At 38.1% G+C, this 24,423-nt stretch overlaps 1 pseudogene; it reads right to left on the bottom strand.

The window, feature by feature from the left end:
- LOC107684225 (adenylate cyclase type 2-like) overlaps nucleotides 1-23,359 on the bottom strand; it is a 131,685-nt pseudogene extending 108,326 nt beyond the window's left edge.
- Nucleotides 23,360-24,423: the final 1,064 nt, after the last annotated feature.

The following is a 24,423-nucleotide window of genomic DNA, read 5'->3' as shown; positions in this document are numbered from 1 at the left end:
AAACACCGTCATGTTGCTCAGAGACGCAAAACAGTGCTGTGGCTGTGTTTGGAATTATTTTTGTTGTCGAAATAGCGCAAAAACAGACAATATGGTGTCTAATAAGTCTCTTAATTAACTTCTAGTTTATTGAACTGTTGTAAAAAAATCAATATCACATTTGTATATGGTAATTTTTGGAGAAAAAAGGCACTCTTCATGTGAAATTGATTAACTATATGAAGTAGTATAAATATACACATTTTCTGCCACCATGTCTTGAATTTGTGATTCTGAATGTATTTTAATAGACTGAATCATGCCATAAAAGAGCACATTGTAAATGCTCACACGCACAAGACTTCACGTAATGTGTGCACTCTGTAGGTGTTTTGAATGTTTTTTTGCGTCGTAAGAATATTGAGCAAAATAGCTCACTTGCCATGGTGTTACTTAACTATATCATGTTACGAACAGAAGAAACACTGAGGTAAAAATGTCAAAATATTTAGTTTGAGTTTATGTGTGCTGTTACGCTCGTTTGTTCTGAAGTCTCTCACAAAAAGACAGAGTGAGCCTTAACCTTGATACCAGAAATATACTATCCATTATCAATTGCCGTTTACATTGAATGTAGGCTAATAAAATTAGAAGAATCATTCTTCGATACTTCGCTGGTTATTTTTTGTCACTTATGTTTTAATCAGGCTATTTGTCTGGTCAGGCAGTTCGACCTGTATTCTGCTACTGCGATTCTCTCTGATGATGCAGTAACTACCGCAGGGGAGAAAAAATCTTCGGTCTGTCCAATGATTGTAAACAGTCATTTAGGTCCGTCAGACTGAAGATATTTTAGTGGTAATGTGACCAAAAATATTGAACAATTATCCGAATTTAAGACATTTTAAGACTTTTTAAGGCCTTATATTAGGAAAACGTTATTTAAGACCTTTTAAGACTTTTTAAGGACCCGCGGACACCCTGTTTGAAATACAGTAGTTTGAAATGGCCAAGTGATATGGAACTTTAATATACAGTCAACAGATCTGGAACTACTTCTTAGCTGTACTTTTAAAGAAAATTATTCACACTTAGGTTTTTAAAATGTTCTTTCACTGTCTGTATTTTACAGAAATTGTTATGGTTAGTTATAGGAGAGGCTTTAGTGGCTCAAAAATGTCTGTATAATGTCTAAAAAAAATGTTGACTCATTTGTTGATTATAGATTGTTTTGAGGGGGGGAAAAAAGGATGAGACGAATTGCTTCTGTACAGATTATAGGAAGGTGAATAAAGTGACTAGGCCTGATTCATTTCCACTTTATTTAATGATTGCCGAGGCAATCCAATCCAATAATTTAGTGACTGACAGCTGCAGTAACTGAGGGAGCAGACTTAGCGAAGGGTCTGTTGGCAAGCAGTGTAACTGCAGATGCTGACATTTATAGCGCCTTTATACATACAGTCCAAACAGTTTCTGTGTACCTGTAGTAATTCAATGCGAGCCTGAAGTTGCAGACGGTCCTCTAGATCTTGGCACTGTTTCTCAAGGACCAAAATCTGTTCCTGCAGTTGGTTTCTCTCTAATTCGAGCTCCTCAACAACAGACCTCAAGCCATCTAAACAAGTAAAAAAAAAAAGGCATATGTCATAATTTATGCAATTTATCAATTTTCCTTGAACTCTCACCTCTTTCTCCAATCAAAATGTATTTTTTGTGTTAATCTTAAATGTGTAATGAACAGCATATTTGAGGGCATTCCAGGGCCAGTTTTATGGTGGTCCCACCTTTCTGACTGCAACAGAGGAAAAAGGTTTTGATTGGATTGTGGAGAAATAACACAAACAAATGCCCAGTGCCATCAGATAAAGCTGCTAGGACAACAGACAGACACCTTTCAGAAGACAAAATGGAAGACCCTTGTACAAGGCATAGAAAGGAGAGGACTTCTCAACATTGGCCCATATTTGGTTTCTCATGAACTAACTGCCCATCACCCATCTTAACTCTTACCTTAAGGTTCAGGCCAGGGTGGCCTAAGATTCCTATGGACCTCCAGGTGATAATTTACTATGAACAGCACAATAGCCATAACACACCAACATTAACATTCATGCATTTGGCAGATGCTTTTATCCAAATTGACTTACATTGCATTCAATGTTGCACATTTTATGAGTTCTTGCTTTCTCAGTGAATTGTTTCTGTTAATAAAGAAGTCTGATAACAAGCAGAGTTGTTATAATTACAGCAAAAATACCAGAGGAAATATCAAAAACAAATTTTGGGCATTTGAGTCAATAAGGTTGAGAACCACTGATTTAAATAAAAGCATCTGCTAAAAGAATACATGTAAATGTATATTATCAATATGATTTTCTAATTTGGATCAGACATTGATAATGTTACTTGGATTTTTCATCCTATGCACTTTATTCTATTATCCACTTTAATCCTGACTTAGTATTTCAGTACTATTTATAGCTATTCTTGTATATCTGTTATTACAATTATTTTATTATGTGTCTTCTTTCTGTTGATACAGAACAGTAAGAGGATTTCCAAGTAGGCTAGAATCTCATAAAATCCTTCAGATAAGTCAGATGATAAATCTTTCCCAATTTACACATTTCTTAATATGATCCACTTGGACAACCATTCTTAGTTGGTGCACATAGATAAAAAAAGATGGGAGATCATCACACTCACACACTTCTGGTGAAGTGTGACCTAAATAAGACCAAAAACTGCACACAGAAAACATTTAGAACATGAACAGTGTCTAGTGGGTTTCACACCTGTAACTGCAGCACTGTGCTGGGGCCACCATCCACCCATATTCTCTCCATTCACAAGAACATCGCAATCAGTAGGGCCTATTGCGTCTTGCCTATTGTGATATTCCAAGTCCTCCTGTAGAAAGAAATAGAAAAAAAATGCATTATTATTATTATTATAACAATACATAACTTCTCAAAAAAAAAATACAAAAAAGTACAAATAATTACTTCTACATGAGTGGTAAAAAACACAAATCTGCAAATCAGGACCAAAAATATATATATATTAGGGGTATAACGGTACGCGTATCGTGTATCGATCGGTTCACGGGTAAATTCCAAATGGAAGTGATCATCCCTATCCCCTTGGAGTGGGGACTTTGGAGTGAGCAAGACACGTGCGTGCCATTATGTAGTCGTTTGGAATGCACTTGGAATGCGCCTGGCAAATCAGCGAATCTGCTGACGGACACCATGCTGCGTTGTAGATAATGAGGAAATTACAAAACGACTACATAATGGCACGCATGTGCCCTGCTCACTCCAAAGTCCCCACTCCAAGGGGATAGGGATGATCACTTCCATTTGGAATTTGCGTGTGAACCGTTACGCATACCGTTCCACCCCTAGTATATATAAATACACACATGCATGTATATATTTAATCATTACTTTTCTGGATTGCTCCAGGACTGATTTCATGTATTTTTATATGAAATATTAAAAAAATCAGTGCGGTACAATTTTTTTCAAGGCACTTAAGTGTCTATAACTTTTTAACTTTTTGAGCATTATCAACTCTGGATGATGGATAGTAAACCCCAAAGACTCTTCTTTCCAAAGACACCAAAATTGTGTGTAGCACACTGAAGTCAGGAACTGTTACAATTTTAAGTTAGGTAGGTCATTTTCAGCTGTCAGTTCCAAAATGGGGGTGCAGGTTAACAGGTTAAAAAGCTTTTGAAGTAAATTCCTGTTTCAATAAGAAATATGTAAATACATGAAAGAAAACTGTGCTCATCAAGGCATTTCATTGATCTTTAAAGCAACATCTTTGTTAAGTAATGTCGCTGGGAAATTACTATGCATCTCAGCTTTAACAGTACCATAGGCTAACAACAATGGCCTAGATGTTTTCAAACAGATAGAGATAGAAGAGCATCCAAGCATCTTAATGAGCTCTGTAATCTAAATGAAGTGGAATGCACATTCAGAAGCAACCTTTTTAATCATTGCTTAATTTATTGTTTTTCATTGTTACCTACATACAAGAGAGCCTAATTAATTACCTGCCTTTGGGCTTGTCTCATCTTGTTTCTCAGGGAAACGAAATGCCCTCTGCAACATTAACACCACGGTTACCAAACATTAGTGGCACAGATATTTTAATTGTGTGAGAGGGGAGACCTTTCAGTGACCTGTCTTCACACATCTGACTTGAGATGAAGGGAGCTTACAGAAAGAAGAAAGTGCTCTAATAGGTCCATTATCCTCTTGGCATTTCAGATGCAACTTCAGTTGTAATTACCAAAAATGTGTGCACTGCTGTGGCCTGACACCTGGGAAGAGCCTAAAAAGATGTCTGGATGCATGCTTTCCACTATCACTGGCATTTGCCTTTGGTGCCAAGCGATCCCAGAAAATGTGTGCCCATTTAGCTGTGTACAGGTCACTGTACCACTGCAGATCATCCCAGAGAGCAGAACTTTTAATGGTGGAAGGGTTAAGGGGGCCACAGAGCAATTGCAGCAGTATGTGGCTGAGAATAAGTTTAGTCTTTAAGAGAGCTGCCCACTGAAGTGTTAAAATCACCTCTGACGTCTGAGTAACTTCAGAGCTGTGTGAGATGAAAGCTGAAATCACATTGCTCACCTCCATGTACAGGGAAATAAACACAGAGGTGTGCAAAAACACATTGTTAAATGCTTTTGTTTTAGAGGCCATGTGTGTGTGTGGCCACAAATCAAAATGAACAAATACCCCAACCCAAAAAAGAACAAATAAATCATATTTCTGTATTTTTATATATATATATATATATATATATATATATATATCTTTATTATATATCTGTATTTATTTAAAAAATGTCATTTCACATCCTGCCTAATGTTGTCTATTGAAACAATGTCAGAATCTATGAAGTCAAATATAGTGAATGTAACCATGAAGGCTACAGTATAGATTATGTGCAAAAAATGGTAAAATCACATTACATTGTAACATTGCAACATTACAATCTAAGAGCAAAAATAATGCTTTTTAAGCAGAAGTTAAATTCACTAAACAAAAATGCAAATAAAGAAAAACAAAAGCTCAGACTAACTGTATTAGGCTCTTTTGAATAGCACATTACAATAGTCATTTTACAGTTACTGCTATCATAAAAAATACATTTACTTATAGGTTTAAAATTCTACATACATTTCATTTATTGTCCAACAAAAAAAAAAATGTTCGCAAAATGCATATTTTATTCAGAATTGCACTCCTGTTTTATTGCATTCTGTCTGTTTGGCGCACATGGGCATGGAAATGCTTGCTCTCTGAAGTATCTGAAGTTTAGCGGAGACACACATACAAAGCACTGCACATTTTGTATGACTTCCTTATCAGACACTTTCTTCAGAGATTATCTTACTATAGGGAGATGAGAGGGTCTGTATACTTACTATTCGAGAAAGAGTAATGGCTAACTTGGATCACGTGTGCCTTAATAACCAATCACATTACAGCCTTGACATCATTGAATTTCAGTCAGATTTGTACAGCACTCAGTCGCCGTTTACGGATACCATAGGAATGAATGGGAAGTGCCGTAAGCTGAATCCCACCTGTCGCAAAAAAGTCAGTGACTTCTCTTATAAAACAGCATTTTTTTTCATGGTAACTCTAAAAATAGTTCAATCCAAAAGTATTGTTTAGTCTAAAACATGTTGAAGATTAGCAGATAGGCTGTCAATTCATTAAATAATAAGCCGTTTCCTCTAAAAAGCTGTTTATTCAGCATAGTGAAGCCTCTCCTCTATTGACACCCATTCAAAAAACGGCCTCTGGTCTCCTTTCCCATGTACTGTCAAAGTGGAAGTGTTAGCATTTTTTTGGCTAAAGGTTTCAGCCTTGCCTTCTAGTGGCTTTGCTTGCAGTCTCTACTAATGAGCTGATGGGTTGAATCAGGTGTGTTAGATGAGAAACACACAAAATGTGCAGTGCTGGGGGTCCTCTAGAACAGGTTTGAAAACCCCTGGCATAGGAGATACCTTTTTCTGCATGTGGCTGCCACATCTAGCTAGGGGATACTGTAAAGGGCAATTCACACCAAGAAGGATACATTAAAAAGATAACTATAATTTAACTATATTAGTGTCCACACCAAAGAAGGATAACATTTTGTTTATTGTGTGTTATGTCATCTTCCACTTTAAATACTCAAGCTCTTTAATGCCAGGTGGATTCTGATTGGCTGTCAATGTTTTTAATCATTCATCAGCTGGGAATAAAATCATTCTTAAAAAACAAAACAAAAAGATACAAGTTATCATTATAGATGTAGTGTGGACTTCACTAGTGTGTGAACATTAGTGTGAACAGTCCTTAGGGCTTATACGGGATTCTATAATAAGCCTAAATTGCATAAAGAATTTTCCATACTCACAGCACTACATCAGTGATAGCTAAAGTGGTTAGTGAATATGACACAATTTTGCTGAAATATTTTGTGAAAGAAGCGGAGCATTTGCTGTATAGAGGATTCAGATGGGGTCTATGTATTGAGAACTTCTCTATCTGCCCTTAATCTGGAACCAAGCAGAGATATTGACTAACACAGGAAGTCATCCCGCTTTACACGTCTGACATTAGCCTTGTTTGTCTTTCGCCATATGTCACCTATTCCAGAGATACAATGTGTCAGCGACAAACACTGAGTCTTATTTTAACACAGCAAATCATTAGCTCCTTATATTCTCCATTTAAAGATTTTTATTCAATTTTACCCAACTAATGGCAGATGTTTGTTTATTTATTTATTTACTTTTTTTTTTCTTTCCTTGAAGAGTAAATTATTCATCTGTAATAGGAATGTGCAGAATAGCTAGGCCAGACTTCTGATTACTATCTTAATTCCCAGGTCTAGTCACACATCTGCAGCATTTTGATTAATGTTGAACGTAATTATCCTCACTGGACTTGCAGGTCAAACATGGGGTGGCTCAGCTGCCATGGGAATAGCACACATATACTTTATATAATCAACATGATAGAGGGGAAAGAAAGCAGGATAATTTTAATCTTATAGTAGAAGATTGTAAAATGCTTTCGTCAAGTAAAATTTGTAGTTACATCTTTACGCCTGACATAATAATACACTGAACAGGGTTCAATTTTATCATGCGTTTGGACAGGTTGGGTTACATCTGATGGGTTATAATTGCTTGGAAAAGCTACTTACAAAGATGAACTTAAAAAACACAGCAGAATAGATTCAGTTAAAAATACATAATTAAATAAATAAAAGCTTGACTTGCCATTTCTTGCCACTTATTACTGACTTGCCAGTATTACTGATCACAGTTTCAGAGTCTTCCATGAGAACTGGTATTGGGGTGAAACAGTATCCCTGATGTGAAATTTAATAAATAAATAACTCTTTTTTTTTTTTCCTGTTCTCCACATAAATATTTAATCTTTCTGGAATTATTTTATTTTCGTATAAGAATTCTCTGGCCTTCTCACTTAATTCTGGTATGGAGCTCTCTCTTAAAATGTTTCTGTACATCACAGGAAAGCAGCTGACTTGACAAATGCTAAATTGCCTAGTAAAGGTGACTCTGATCCACAATTCCATTTGTTCACTAGAGGCTGTCCCATACATCAGTATGCATACACCTTCCTTTTTGACTAAAGTATTGTGTTATTTCTCCTTCCAGTCACTCTCATGTTACGTGTTCCCACTGATTCTCAAGAATACACTATCTGAGATGTATCAGGTAAAAGGCCTATGACTGAAAACAACCTTAGGTGGCCGATAATGCACTCATCTTACCTGATCCCAGGGACAGATGATTCCTCCAAAAAACATAAAGAGGTAACCCATGGCAACCAGGCAGGCCCAGATCACCAAGGAGAAAACTTGGAGCAGCTTCTTGAAGATGGACTCGATGCAGACCAGAACAAAGATAGTGAGGAAAATAGCCAGCGCAGTGGGGACAGTGATTACAAAGGCGACGTGATCCTCGATATCCTGCAGAGAGATTGCAGTGTTACAAAAATAACTTTAATTGCACCTTCCAACTGCACCTGCACTACAGCCACTGGATAATAGTTTACCAGATAAACTAAACAGTTCCATCTCAAATCAAACACACATGCCGGTAATTGTATAATCCTAAAGACTTTGGTTCGATTTTGCAGGTGTGTTTGATTTGAGATGGGGCAAAATTCTGCAGGACAGAGTTGGCCATCCTTATCCTAAATCAGGGGTAGGCACGTTCGGTCCTAGAGAGCCACAGTCCTGCAGAGTTCAGCTCCAACCCTAATCAAACACAACTGAACAAGCTAATCAATATCTTCAGAATTACTAAGGCTGTTTCCGAAATCGCCCCATACCCATAAACCTGAACCCTTTGTGGACATTATCGAGTGCACTCATTCAATCCCACAATGCACAGCAATATCGCAATAAAATAAAGATGGCTCCCAGAGCTGAATCATCCATCTATTAATTTTACAAAGCACTCGTCCTTGGTGTACAGCGTAATACAATACAGGTATAAATTTATTGTAAATTGATTATTAAATTGCTTAATTAGGGTTTATACATGATTTCCATGACAGAGTTCAAGATAAATCCTTCCATCTCACTATTGGAGCTGCCAGTTTGCAAGTTTCAAATGATTATTAGACAACAAGTACAAACTATGAATGAATGAATGATGCATTTATATAGCGCTTTTTATTGTGTATTGCTGTACACCCAAAGCGCTTTACAATCATGTGGGGGGTCTCTCCTCAACCATCACCGGTGTGCAGCATCCACCTGGATGATGTGACGGCAGCCACAGTACAACAGCGCCAGTGCGCTCACCACACACCAGCTACAGGTAGAGAGAAGAGAGAGTCATAGAGCCAGTCAAGTGGATGGGGATTAGGAGGCCATGATTGACAAGGGTCAGTTGCGGCAATTTGGCCAGGACACCGGGGTTACACCCCTACTCTTTACGAGAAGTGTCATGGGAAAAGTGAAGAAGAGAAGTGCCAAAAACGGCCATTCTTCCGGTGCACTCAATGTCTGAATTCACAAACTTGTTTTTATTTACTCCATCTGTATTAGTGCTCTAATGTAGGGAATAGTAAATGAGGGTATAGGGGGCGATTTCGGATTCAGCCTAAGGCTTAAGGCAAGTGAGTTTTTTTCAGGGTTGGAGCTAGGTTTGCAGGACTGCGGCTCTCTAGGACTGAACTTGCCTATCCCTGTCCTAAATGAATAAATGTAAATCATTAGGATTTATTATATGGGAATAAAACAACAATACATGAACATCTAAAGCCATGTCTATAATACTCAATGCTATCGTCTGACACAATAATATAATGCTTTGAATTATCTTCATTTGGTAGTTTTTCTCATATAGCTAAATCAAATGAACTATGATTCATTTGATTAATCATATCATGTAATTCATTTGATACATTTCAATGGATTGACTGTTTTAGTAAATACACGGCACTGCAATACAAAGTTTAACCCAAATTATTATTACAGGGGCACAGGCCATAGCCATCATTTCAGAAGTGAGGGGGACAGAAATGTCAAATGTAATACCTTTTTTATTTTATTTTTTATATTTATATTTTATTTTATTATTATTTTGTCCAACTGACAGTTAGTTTGTTAGTTTTTTCCCCTTATCTCTTACTTTTAATTGGCTACTGCTGGACAATAATCAATCATTTGTATCACAACAATATTTTTCCTGTATTTTCCTAATGAGAATTTTATGATTGGTTTATATATTACACTTTTTATACTAACACCTTTTTCCAATTCCAGATATATTTTATTGTTTCTATACTGTTTCATATACTTTATTTATTTATTACCTGGAGATGACTTGGAGATGAAAAATTAAACCATATATTGTCGCAATTATGTGTTCATTGTCTTCACGTTTCATCAAAACGTTTCTGCTTTTTATTCAGCTTAGCTACAGTGATACAGTAGCTGGATGCCTTTGTCGATATCAAAGCCACTGGAAGGCAAGCCTGCAACCTTTAGCCAATAGAGCATAACCTATTACCATAACCTACATAACCAATGTCACATTACTATTTAATAAAATATATTTAATATTGTGTATTGTCTAAAAATATTTATGTTCCCCTTCGAATGTTCTCTCACGTTGTGTATGGGGAAAACTCCTGTTTTACTCTGTACTGAAGCCTGATTTGTTCACGTTTGTGTAGCTGAACAAACCAATGGTGCTTTAGCCTGCCAGACAGGGCGGAGCCGACCTCTATATAAGTCGGCTCGCAGCGCCATTTCATCAGAATCTTCTCCTTCAGCGACGAGGAACATCTCTTTGCTGACACTGCAAACAAGAAGCTGAAGAAGGAAAAAGCTCAGCCTGCATCTCACCACCGTAGAAGTGCCCCGGCAGAGGAAGAAGCAAGAAGCCTTCCCCTGCGGCTATCCAGCAATTTAAAAGAGCAAATTTCCTAGCAACATTGTTGCAAATGTCGTGCCGCGAGTGTGGCTCATGCAGAGAACCCTTGTTTCTTTCTCCGAGCTTGCTGAGAGAGGAGAAACGGGAGAGTGGAGCTGCCTTCATTGAAGAAGGTGATATGCGAGCGCGGAAGAGGGGACTCCCTTCATGATGCAGATGCATTGCCTGTCTGGGCAGCACCCACACAGAGACTGCGATCACCAGAACGGAATCCTCACACTGAGAGCATGAGTCTCGCCCTTCTCCGCTCGTGAATCGCCTTCTTCAATGAAGGCAGCCCCGCTCTCCCGTTTCTCCTCTCTCAGCAAGTTCGGATAAAGAAACAATTGAGTCACAGAGCTGATCAACCAGGTAATCTCACGCCGGCACAGAGCCTGCGTGTTCACTCTCCCACAGCACTTTGATCTGCCGGTGTGTTTTACACATGAGGATCAGCGCCCCTCATTACATCAAGTGGCTCAATTCTTCTAGGCGGATCAAAGTAGAATGCTCTCACCAATGATTCTGTATCACTGACAGCTTCGCATCTGTGTGTGCGTCGCTGAGGCTGCACTCACCGAGACGGGCTGCTTTCACTGCGAAAGCATATGAGTCTGTCCTTGCTTCTCTCGCTCATCCCCTTCTTCAATGAAGGTGGCCCCGCCTCTCCCGCTCTCGCGTTTCTCCCCTCCCAGCTAGCTCGGAGGAAGAAACAATTAACTCACGGGTTGAGCAATCAGGCTGAGTGATTATACGCCGGCACAGAGTCCCACATGCTTCACTCTCCCCGCAGCACTTTGATCTGCCGGTGTGGTTTATACGTGAGGATCAGTGTCCCTTGTTACATCAAGCAGCTCAATCCCTCTAGGCGAATCGGAGTAGAATGCTGTCACCAATGATTCTTATCGCTGACAACTTCGTATTTGTGTGTGTGTAGCGGAGCTGGTTGGTGTAGCTGGCTGCTCTCGCTGTGAGAGCATTCAGTCTAGCCAAGCATTTTGGAGAGGAAAAGGAAGGGATCAGTTCACGCTGAGGCCGGAACTCCCTCGAAAAAAGCTTGTGCTCTCTCTCCATCTCTCCGTTCATCTCTCCGGGATTCTGCGATCCCCTTGGACCTGCTTCACACGCGGCCTCTCCAATATTGGCTCAAAACCTGAGTCCTGACCCATGCTTGGCGCCTGGGCCGGTTTTACATAAAGGTAAACCATTGCTGTATCAAGGCTGTGGCCCCTTGGACAGCTTCTCGTCTGTCTCAGCCAGGCGTGCAGTTGGGACTGACCTCCAAGAGGAAGGTGATTACAACAGATGCTTCCATCTCAGGTTGGGGAGCTCTGTTGGAGGGCAATCCAGCGTCCAACTCCTGGTCAGCCCCCCAAGCAGGGGGCTGCTTGCATATCAACTGCCTAGAACTTCTGCCAGTTTTCCTGGCCCTGAAAACCTTCCAGCTGGCCATAAGGGGGCACCACATCCTGGTCCTGTTGGACAACATGACAGTGGTAGCCTACATCAATTGCCAAGGCGGTCTGAGGTCTCACTCCCTTTACAGGATGGCTCGACTCCTCCTATTTTGGGCACAGAACGAACTCCTCTCGCTAAGAGCAGTTTATGTGCTAGGTAGTTTGAACCATGGAGCAAACATGCTGTCCAGAGGCAATGTTAGAGAGCCCAGAGCCCAGGATATCGCCCATCACTCCCCGTCTCAGATGGTGAGCAGGGTCCTAATGTACTCTGCCATGTAAGGGCTTTGAGAGTGTATTTTGAGTGCTCCAGCCAGTTCAGTCAGTCGGAGCAACTGGATAATTGACGCCATAGCCTTGGCTTATTTCTCAGAAGGCTTACAATGCCCCATAGGTGTGAGGGCCCACTCCACCAGAGGAATGGGCTCCTCCTGGGCGTGGTCCAGTGGGATTTCTATTGGTGAGATTTGTGCAGCCACCAACTGGTCGTCGCCATCCACATTTGCCAGATTCTATCATTTTGACATCCGTGCAGGTTTCTGTCTGTTTAATCTGCCTATTTCTCCATAAGGGTGGAAATGGTTATATTTGTTGTCCTCAGCTGTGGCTTGGGACTCAGTTGGCTAATGTTCTTTAGGGGCCCTTAACTTAAGTGTTAAGTGTGTCGAGACTGGGCTCGCAGAGCAGGTCGTTCTGTATCTGCTCATAGCATGGCGTGATTGGATGCGTTCCCCATGCACAAAGTGAGAGAACGTTTGAAAGGGAACGCTCCAGTTACTGACGTAACCTCGGTTCCCTGAGATAAGGGAACGAGCATTGTGTCACTGGCCGTGCTGTAAGCTGCACGCGAATTGATGACTGTCGCTTCAGTCGAATGATTCTGATGAAATGGCGCTGCGAGCCGACTTACTGTATATAGAGGTCGGCTCCACCCTTTCTGGCCAGCTAAAGTGCCATTGGTTTGTGCAGCTACACAAACGTGAACAAATCAGGCTTCAGTACAGAGTAAAACAGGAGTTTTCTTTCTTGGTTTTCGGGTTTTGCCTAAAATTAGACTTGAATTGTAATGACTATTATGTGACTATATGCCTTACGTTGAAAAAAAAAAGCACTTTAATGAATAAACATGAATATAATTATTGTATTATATATTGTATGTTGTTTAATTAAAATAAAATGTTCTTTCCATTGCTTTCAAGTTTTAGTAAACAAATTTGAAATGTAATGACTTATGACTGCTGCGTGTGATGACGATATATCGCTTTTTAATGAAAAAAAAGTATAAAATACATATTTTAATGGCTTTTTATGGCTTCCAGATTTCAACAAAATAAACTACATTTTTAGTGATTAGTATCAGTTTATGCCCATTCATGCTGTTTTTTTTAATGAAAAAATTTAAATAAAACCTAATCTTAAATTGCAGTGACCAGCAGTTCATGCTCTTTTTTTACTGTGCAACATAACCTGTAAGAACTGTGAAAGCCACTGATGTTACAGCCATTGAATGATTGGCTGAGTGAGGTGTCAATGCTTTTTCCAATGGTAAGTATACAGACCCTTTCATCACCCATTCATAAGACAATCACTGATCGGTATTATGAATTCCCTGGCACGTCACAAGTTATTGCTACTTTGAGACAGTTTTGGACTTTCTGCACCCTATGGCTTTGAGTATGAATGAAATACACACTTGGCTGATAAAAGTGCAGGGCAAAGAATTTACGTTTTAGTTGGGCTCCTTGCACAATTCTATGACCTAAAAACACCTCTGTGTTGTAAATACAGTAATGATACAGTAAGCCTTAACAATTCCAATGCAATCTTAAGATGAATAATAATAATAACAGCATAAAATAATATAAAATGTCTAGATTCACTACTGAACTCAGGTGAAAATTAAAATACACTCGGTAAGGTAAACAGTTGTTAATGAAACTATAGCTGCTAAAACAACTTTTTTTCTACTGACAAGTTTAATACTGATATACTAAAGATGAATGCATCAACACAAGAGACAGATAAATGCCTACTTTTTCATCATTGCCTCTTTAGCCCTGCCCACTCATCTGTTATATGACAGACAGAAGAACTACTACAAAAGGATATCTGGACTAAAAATAACAACTTTCTAAAGGATTTGAATGTTAGGAAAGTGCCTGTTTATTTTCAACCATGTGAATACCTCAGCAAAACATTGTTTGTTTGTCCCATTCATTTCAACCAATTGCAATACAATGCAGGCTTTACAAATAAAATTTCATAGAAAGATACGGACCTGACAATGCCACAATATGTAATTGTGTTAATTCTACAGACGTTTAGACATTCTTTGTCGCAAAATAATTTATTGCTGTTTAGTCTATCAGTGACTTGAGTTCTGTACTTTTGCCAAAACTCACATTAAAATTTATAACACTATCTATAGGCTACTGCTTTTATTTACATTGTGTTTGCACTGTATATGATGAAAGCATTTGTGAGATTGCAGAAATAGAGATGCGAGATGCATGACTGTGATTAATTTTATGCAAAGGGAGTAGATCTATACATATAGTGTTGTAATCAATATTTTCGAAATTTGTTTATTTTGGCAGCTGTCATAGTACAAATGTAGTAAAAGATCTCATGTGAAGTTGAAAAGTTTCTAATGTGAAGATGTTAGCCAATCATTGCAGTGGTCATTTACACTAGCCATGAAAAAGACGAGAGAGACTCGCTCCTTTAAATAGAGTGATCAAATAAAATTAGCATCAAATCACATCAAAATGTTTTTTTGTTTTTTTTTCTAACATATTTCTTCTTCAGCCCATGACCTCTACAGTAACTGCTTTGCCAGGTGTCCATCTATCTTTTTGAGTTAGATATAGAATTATGATATAGAAATCAAAAGAGTAAGACCAGCAATGCAACTCCATTGACTTTTCGACTTTTACATAGATTATTGATGGTTGCATTGTTCCCTTATTTTCCATAATCTGAAAGAATGCTTGAAGGATTGTACAGTTATTTTACAATTATAATTTTCTTTTAGTGATTTTTCGTTATGAAATGCAGTGTACAATTATTATTTTACCTTTAATTAGTTAGTGACAATACATGTCATGCTATCTTGCTATTTAACTAAAACAAGGTATCAACATAATTAAGTTGCCTACAGGGGCGCGGGAAGATGTGTTAGGTTGGGGGTGCTGTATGCTTAGTGAAAAGAGCAGTATTTTTTAGTGATATCATATGCTATTTACACTAAGTGCAAATAGCTATAGATTATATTTATACTATGTTAAAATAGCAGGATATTCTGCTAATTACTTATTGCAAATAGTGGCAATTATCTGCACCTCAGCATTGTAATACATTATAAAACAGTATGCAATAACTTATTGAGTGTAAATTTTAATTATAATTCAAATTATTAAATGGATGCCACCTTATTGGGACAAAAGCCCTCCCTACACCTATCCTAACCCTACCCAATACTTTATTTTCAACTTTTTGATTATTTCCATTATTTAAATGCTTTTCTGATGTGATTTGAAATTTGAAAAGGGAGAAAAAATGTTCGCCAAAAGGCAGATTCGAACCCGGGTCGATCGCATCAAAAGGAGCAGGACACACGCTTTACCATCTACGCCACTGAATCTGACAATTGATGATGTCTTTTGTAATGTTGACTAGCCCAATCACACGTTGGTGGGTGGAGTTAGTGTAAATAGCCTCTGCCAACAAGGCGGGCTATTTGCACTTAGTGTAACTAGACACTCCGATATTTTTTTTTATTCTCAACAGTTAAACAGTTGCCCACAGACAAAAACAGGGGGTGCTTCAGTACCCTCAGCACCCTCACTTCCCGCGCCTATGGTTGCCTACCTTTTGTAACAAACTTTGTATGTAGATCAAGTGTGTGATGCCATACAATACTCTCTCTTTAGAAAGCTCAGGTTTTGGAACAGAGCTATTGACTAGTGTACCAAACTGTAACTCAGCATTCTCAAAATGAGCCCACAATACACATGAGACTCTAAACAGGGACATCTAAATGGTTTCAAGCTCTAAACAGGTGTCTCTGATGGTTTCAGTGTTTAAAGAACCCAGGATGCCTGTGAAAAGCCTTGTCACTCCATAGCACTATAATTACAGCCACAAAGACAGCAAGACACAGCCTGATTATCAGCAACATTTTGTGCAATCATTTTCTGAAACTCAGAATCAGAACCTCTGGGGTCTGAGGTGATTTTGGGGCCCTTGAGATGTTTTGACATGCCCTGACATTTGTGCTTATTTCAGCTACTTATAACATACTATTGGCCAACGTGTAATTTTTTTTTTATTCAGCACAAACTGTGCTACAATAATATGTGACCAAGATGGATGTACATGTTTGCATTTTTTAGAAGAAAAAAAATGTTATGCGTTGTGAAAAAAATGTAGCTGAAATAAGGCCATAAAACCCATACTGCTCTGATTAAATTGTAATAGATTTTAACCCTAAAATAATATGTGAGCAAGATGGATGTACATGTTTGCATTTTTTAGAGAAAAAAAATATGCGTGGTTACTAAGTTTTGGGAAAAAAATGTAGCTGAAATAAGGCCATAAAATCCATACTGAATAGCTCTGAATAAGACTTTTGAGTAATCAGTCTTGTAGGCTAGAATATTTACTTGAAAATTATGTGAAAATCATCCTTCATAGAAAAAAATATATTGATTTAAATTTTTAAAGACATGTTTTGTGATTGAAAGCCATATACGAGGGAGTGACAATGGCCATGAATATTTAGTGATTCACACCTGAGAGACAAAGGGCCCATCAGTGTGAGTGTTACTTTGAGGCAGGTAAGAAAGAATGTGAGGAGATTGAAAAAATGTGTTTTAATTATTTGTATTTTATTCACAACAAAGTATAATCAAAACATACATAATGAAGGTCAAAGACACATTATTGAGCACACTGATCTAACAACAGAGATGTGAACAGACTTTGAGTCATTCCTGAAAACAGATTCTGTTCAACAAGTAAACCATACCTGATATTTAAGTGTTTGCTGCTTCTTTCCATGGATTCAAGAACAACAACAAAAAAAAAACATCATCAGCAGTCAAGGAGCTTGTTTTACCATAGAATATCAGTGTAGTTGAACATCTGATGTTGGTACAGCGCTCTTAGAGGAAAACAGCTTGAAGACACTCAAGTGAAAGTCAGCAGGATTCATCTCTGGTGCAGGTATCTGATCACTAAAAAACAAACAACAAAAAAACAACATCTGTGAGCATGTTAATATCAGTATATATATATATATATATATATATGGGTAGTTGACAAATAGGCAGTAAGAAATGATTTTTTTGTAAAAAAACTTTTTTCTAGTGTGAAGTCTGATCTTCAATTTGAGTTGAATTACTGAAATGAACTTTTCCACGACATTCTAATTTATTGAGATGCACCTGTATAAAGGGTCACTAACTTCAATTCTGTCATTCGTTCAAAACTGCTAAAAAATTATACCATTTTAAGTTGAGTGATATTTGTATCTCCCCTATTGCAATACTCAACTGTTTTTTTTTTTTTAGATATTTTGAGATAAAAACAAATCTGTGGTTCTTTAATGTGTGTCACACCATAGGACATTACATCACACTAAAGGACAGAAATGGTAGTTATTAAATTATTTCTATTTAAATTTTAACATGTCAAAGGAGAAAGAAAGTTTAATTGTGGTACAAACAATATCAACATGTATTTTAAACAAAACAAAAAATAATTTTCATCAACAAAATCCAGTCTCTTAGTCAATCAGTATGTTACTGAAACTTTTCTAGCCCCCTGCTGCATGTGTGGCAGAGCTAAATATGATTGATATTCAAACTATATTCATTAAGATGTGAATGGATTTTTTAAAACTATATGGCTACTCTTTTTAAGGCATATATCAACATGTTTTTTAAACAAAACAAAAAATAATTTTCATCAACAAAATCCAGTCTCTTAGTCAATCAGTATGTTACTAACACTTTTCTAGCCCCCTGCTGCATGTGTGGCAGAGCTAAATATGATTGATATTCAAACTATATTCATTAAGATGTGAATGGATTTTTTAAAACTATATGGCTACTCTTTTTAAGGCATCATTTTAATTGTATTTACTTTCTGCATTGTGTGTGGATCCCTGTTAATTTGTCCTCTCTCTTCCACTAATTTCTCTCCCTCAATTCTTTCTGTCTCAAAAATATAGTATCACATTTTATACTTATTTTCATGACACTTTATAACAGTACAAGTTTTCTGTAAAAACATCAGAAAATAGTTTAATTAATGTAATTATTGCATATAACACTGAATTATACATAGAATTATAGAACACTGAAAATTATAAAAAAGGAATAAAAAGGAGTTAAATAAATATTATTTAATTATTTAAAATGCTTCTTAAAAAGACCTTGTCATGCGGTGTGACATCTTTGTCCTGTGGTGTGACAGTACAGGCGTCACACCGGAGGACATTTTCTGTCACACCAAAGGACGTTTCAGCCTTTTTCTGTCAATTAATGACCTTGCTATTGTGAGCTAACCTGTCATTAGCGGTTTGCAAGACACATCTGCATCATTTTCAATGATTATGTAGTTTAACATACATTTTTTAATTAAAAAAATATAATTTAGGGGTGTCACACCAAAGGACAACAAAACGTAACACTTTTGTATTGGTTCCAAAAAAAGTTAAATATTTGAACAATTCTGAGAGAAAAATTGACCATGTGCACGTGTCATGGGCTTGACAGGGGGCTTCAGTAACACGACCATGAATGGGGTCCTTCAGCTAATTAAAGTTTTCTCTGGAATTGGCCGATTTAAAATCAGGATATGGTGTCACACCATAGGATATGGTTTTCAGAGACAAAATGCATTAAGTTCCTACACTTTCAGAAATATATAGATGAAAAAAATGATGTACACTTGTACAATTATACCGGGTGTGTTTATTAACATTTGTACGCTTTTCTTTTTAATTTATAAAAGTTGTAATTTACTGAACCATGCTTGGGACAGTCACACCATAGGACAATTTTGACATTTGGCTCAAAAAAAAAAAATCGAATAACACTGCAGCTTTTTTAACAATTTAACCATGTAGGACGAAGAAATGTTTAACGATTTACAGCATTTTAAAAAACGACAATATTAATTATATAAATTTTTATCCTGTGGGACAGTGAAAATGCCATGTCACTTCAACTACCTATATATATATATATATATATATATATATATAGTATGATTTTGTAGTCATAGACTCACGCATGCTTTGTTTGTATTACCGTAAAAAGGACATTTCAGCGAAACAAATTATTATTGTTTAGCACGTTAAACATCTATAGAAATATATTTATATAATATATTTGAGAACAGAGTATTAATAATAAACATGGTCTAAACATTCTTAGACTTGCAGCATCCATCATGCACTCATATTACTTTTATATCGTATTGTTTTATATTATATAGAGCATGAAAACATCATCGCGTTGTAAGAAATTTAGATACAATGAAGTGCCTGTCATATTCAAAATGTTTCACTCGATTTAAAAAAAATTAATCAGGAATTATAGTTTGGGAAAAACCCAACTAGTAAACGTGTTCAAGTTTATGCCACAATAACAGGTAAACTAATCCAAAAAATAAACATTACTTACTCATTAGAATGGACTCCTCGGCTGGGTCAGGTTGCGCGTTGCATCTTGTTCCTTTTCTGAGGTAAATCCTGTGTTATTCCCCTCAGCCTGTCTTTTTCCAGAAACAAACAGTAGCCAAGATGAACTAGATGAATTCTCGTTTACATGCAGCGAGTCTCATGTGGACGATTGTTATAACAAAAGCGAAAGTAGCTCGTGGGCGTGGTCACATTAAAAATAACGAGATCAGACGGAGAAACTGGACATCGCGTTGGTTTCATACGGATTACTTTATCACAGAATATTTGTTTTCAACATGATTTACTTCATTTAAAAGTAGACACTTAAAGCTTTCTATAGATATATTTCTCATGTCTGTGTGTCATGTATTCACTGAGTTTCAGTTCCTTTTAGTGACGCGTTTCTAAAAGCAGTTCGCGAAGACAGAGAAGACAGAACGCGCAACGTGTTTATTTTCTTTATTTTGCAAAAGCACAAAGTTTTGTTGTTATTGTGAGTGTACACAAATAAAAGTAGACACTTAACAGTTTCGAATGATGTATAACACTTATTTGTGTGACAAAAATCGACAGAGTATGTTTAGTGTATTTTACACTGATCTTAAAAAAAAGTAAGCTGATCGTGCCGGCGCGACCGTCGACCCCAGGGAGCAACACTTAGGCCCAATCCCAATTCTACCCCTTAGCTTTTCCCCTTTCCCCTACCCCTCCGTTTCGCGCGTTCACGTGAAGGGGTAGGGGTGTCTCGATTCTCTTTTGGTTGGAGATGTAGGGGTAAGGGGAAGGACCAGATAGCCCTTCAAACGAAGATTTTTCGGGACCACACTTCAAACGAAGGGGTATGAATTGGCTGCCCGAGAGAACAAAAAGACACAAATGTAAGCATTTTTTGGCATTAATAAAGATTTTAACGAAAAGTATTCATTTGTTTTATGTTACATTCAATCGTGAGTTCATATTTACGGTCATGTTACTCAAAGAAATGTTTGCAAAAAATCGCTAAAGTTTGCTAACGTCATATCATTACAGACTGCACAATAGTGCCACAACATATTTTCATAACTACCATAGACATTGAAGGGGGCTAGTCCCCCCAATAATTATAAATCGCTAAACCCTTCAAATATTGCCAATTCGAGAGCGAGAGAGAGATGAAAGTTGAGTGTATGCGCGTCTGTGCGTTTCTCTTTTTAGAGTGAGTTTACTTCAAAAACAGCGATTTTATCCTCTTGTTGCTGGAAAATATAACGTAGTGATTCAGTATTTAAACTGTTATTAATAAAAGTCGTGGGGCAGCGTTGACAAGCTTCTTTGCTCCTGGATGTGTGAGCTGCGCGATCTCTGATATATGTGTGTGTGTGTGTGTGTGTGTCAGTAAGCAGCGCATTAATATAGAATGGTAATCAGCACACCAGTATAGGTGTGTGTATTGTAGGAGTTAGACGACGTATGATGATGTGTGACGTATAGTGGTGTCCCAATTCTTAGGGGAATATTTTCACCCCTACCCCTTGACACTCTGTTTCAAGGGACAAGGGGTAGGCGGAGGGGTAGGGGAAGGGGTATAAAATAGAATTGGGATTGGGCAACCTCTGCTGTCACCTCTATATCCACACTCTTCTAAAAAGTGCTACAAAATGCGTTGTTAAAAGTCATGGTGTCACCACATGGTGACGTGGTGTGATTTTGATGGCATCTCATCTGGCTGTTTCACAGCCATAACATTTGCTTCTCTTTTCTGTAATCCCCACTGTTGCCGCCAAATTCAACATTGAAGAATTCATTGCCGGAACACACAAAACCACTAATAGCATGGGAAAACTACCGAAGACTCACTTGGGGGTGGGGGGGGAGCAAATCGTCAGGGATTCAGAGTATGATCCTAAAAAAGTGCCCTGAGAGTGCAATCGTGCTCCAAGGCTTTTTTCACAATCAATGTGATGTGTGCAACCATGGGAGTCACAGAGAGCATTGCGGCAACCCAAGGCAGGCTCAACAGCCACTGTGATGTGAGATTTAGGTCAGGCAGTCAAAAGACAAGAAAGAAAGTAGCGCATGCATTGAGAGTGTGTATCTACACAGGGGTTGATGTCATACTGTGAAATGTCGCTTACTTATTCATTCCCTGATCTCCCTAATGCATTAGAGCTGATTTAATAAGGTGAAATGTATACCACTCACATTTCCCTGTATATTCCAGATATTTTTAACATGACTGGCTTTACATTTAAGGGGAAAAGCAAACAAATTTCAGACAGCATGGCAGCAACCTGCTCATGTATCTTGTCAATGTGACTTCTGCTTTTTACTCAAATGATGATGAAAATACCTCACTTCTGGGAAAACCTTTGTAAACTGTCTCAGCATGTGAGCCAGCAATATATGTACAAAACTCTAATTCAGACACTGTGACAACACTACAGCTTCTGTTTCTCCTTAAGCTTCATCTACAGATGGCACATATAGAATCTTGTAGAATTTCAAACTCTTTAATCAGTGGTGCTATTATGAAGTATCAGCACAAAACCCAAACATCTGATTACCGGAATGTTAATTTTGATATCAGAGTCTGTAAAATAAATAAAAAAATGTATACATACATAAACTATGCTCTATACTTAAATTTACAGAGTGTATTAGATTTTTTTTTTTTGTCTTTTTTTTGTGTGGATATAACACAAATTCAACAGCTAATGGGCAATGCACAATCTTATTTAACAATAAGTTTGAATTCACAAGGATTTTCATTTTGCTCCAGCTGAGCTAAATTGAATAGGAGTCAAAAATGAAAGTACCTGTTGTCAGGTTAATAGTTTCTACTTAATCTGTTATGCTTAATTACCCATGACGATGTCTGTTGTTTTTCCAAATGTACTCCCTTTCCTTTCATACATCGATTATTCCCTGCTGCTTCTTTATCACTTTAATATGAATCACAAAAATTATGCTTTGAAGAGAGTGATTACATACTGCATAAGGTAAACAAAGACATATGGTTGCTGCAATCAGTACAAACAGTGCCAACTGGCAGAAACGTCCTCTAAAGTGTGAGGTTTTTGGACACAGGAAATTAATTTTCTGATACACATAGTGCAAGAAAAATCCAGTTTTGGGCTTGTAGAGGATTTGTTAACTGTTTTAGAAACCCTTAAAGAAATAATCACTAAGGAATAAGTTACATTTAAATTTTCCTGTGTCACTTGCTCAGTACAGTAGCAACAGAGCTTTCTCCCTCAACCAACCCAAACGCTGTTTCCCATCCCTTTCTGCTTGTTCCCCAGTTACCTTCTCCCCAGTTTCCAAACACTCACCAGCCCAGAGGCGAAGAAAACAGCCAACAGAGCCAGGCAGGCACCCATCACAATGAGGAGCAGAAAAACAATAAGTGGGTGCTGCTGGCTCATACGATGGTACGAATCATACAGCCAGTCTGGGGACCTCTGTCTCCGGCCACGCACACCTCCTCCTCCTGTTACATCTCCTCCTGTCCGGGAGCCCCTCTCCAGCAAGTAGCTCCTCTTACGCATGGCCTCCCTCCACATGGAGCTGGCGTTGTGTTCCTCTCTGTTCGGCAGTGGCTGGGGTTTATGAGGGTCGCGCTCCTCTTCACACAGGTCCTTCAAATGGAGCACTGATGCTCGGGTTGTGGTGCGCGGCCGGTACACCGGCAGGATGGCTTCCACTGTGGTGCGCAGCATTGCTCAGGCAACATATTGAACTGCAGACTATCAGAGTGAGAGTGAAAGGAAGCAGTGTGTGTGTGCGAGTATGTATGTGCGAGGGAGAGAAAGAGAGAGAAAATGGGGAGAGGGAGGGTCTGGATTGAGGCAAGCAGTGAGGGAGAAAGCAAATGTGAGTGAGAAAGACAGAGAGAAAGGCCAGACAGAAAGGGATGGAGGGGTGGGAAGCGTTTCCTGTCAAGATGATGCGCCAGGTTTTGTTGGAACATCAAAAAATTGTCATCATATACTGATCCTTAAGATGTTTCAGCCCTGCATTATTTTCTTTCCTCTGTGAACGGTAGAAGCTTTCATTTTCCTTACAAGGAAATGGTTTGTAGTTTATACCACCAAGCTCAAAAAAGCACCATAATAGTATCATAAGCATAGTCTGTCCTTCCCTTGTGCTGGAACTTTCAAATCTCATTTTTGCTGTTGTGTTTGTCACAGTCACGTAGCACACAAAAGGTGTCAGCAATGTCACACCTGGCACAATATGTCTAAAGATACTTTTTGGGGGGGATTTTAATTGAACAAAACCACAATGCGATTTATAATCCCTGCATTCTCATGGGACCCAATTAAATTTCTTATGGTGCAGGATTCATTTTGAGATGAAGATGGAATTGGGCAGTACTTCTTTGATTTGTAGGCAGGAAATATGTACATGTTTTAAAACAACACACAGACAGTATACATTAGCATTATAAAGCATGCAGCCATGCACACAGTAAATGTGCATCAAATAAGACAAAGAGAAAGTGGTCCATTAGGACAATGACACAGCAAAGTGTGGTGCACGTACAGTCTTCCAGGAGTTGGAATAAAAATAAATAAATACACTGAGTATGAAAATTTGTGAGAGTAATTTTGTGCCGATTTGTTTTGATACCATGAGGCACCACTCACTCAATGGCTGCAGATTTCTGGAGGCAATGTAGATTTGCAAGTGAGAGGAAGTAGGAGGGTAGAGAGCCTCGTCACTTCCTGTTTGTTGCTGCCGTGTGTTTTGAGTTTGAGCTCCGTCAAGTTAATTCTTTGTCGTCTAATTTTTTATCTTAAAATCAATTTTATACACCATCATTTTCGTTT

This window comes from Sinocyclocheilus anshuiensis, unplaced genomic scaffold (genome assembly GCF_001515605.1).
Source record: "Sinocyclocheilus anshuiensis isolate Anshui unplaced genomic scaffold, SAMN03320099.WGS_v1.1 scaffold113, whole genome shotgun sequence".
NCBI lineage: Eukaryota > Metazoa > Chordata > Actinopteri > Cypriniformes > Cyprinidae > Sinocyclocheilus > Sinocyclocheilus anshuiensis.
Note: the sequence above shows the minus strand (reverse complement) of the source record. Positions and strands in the feature narration are given on the sequence as shown.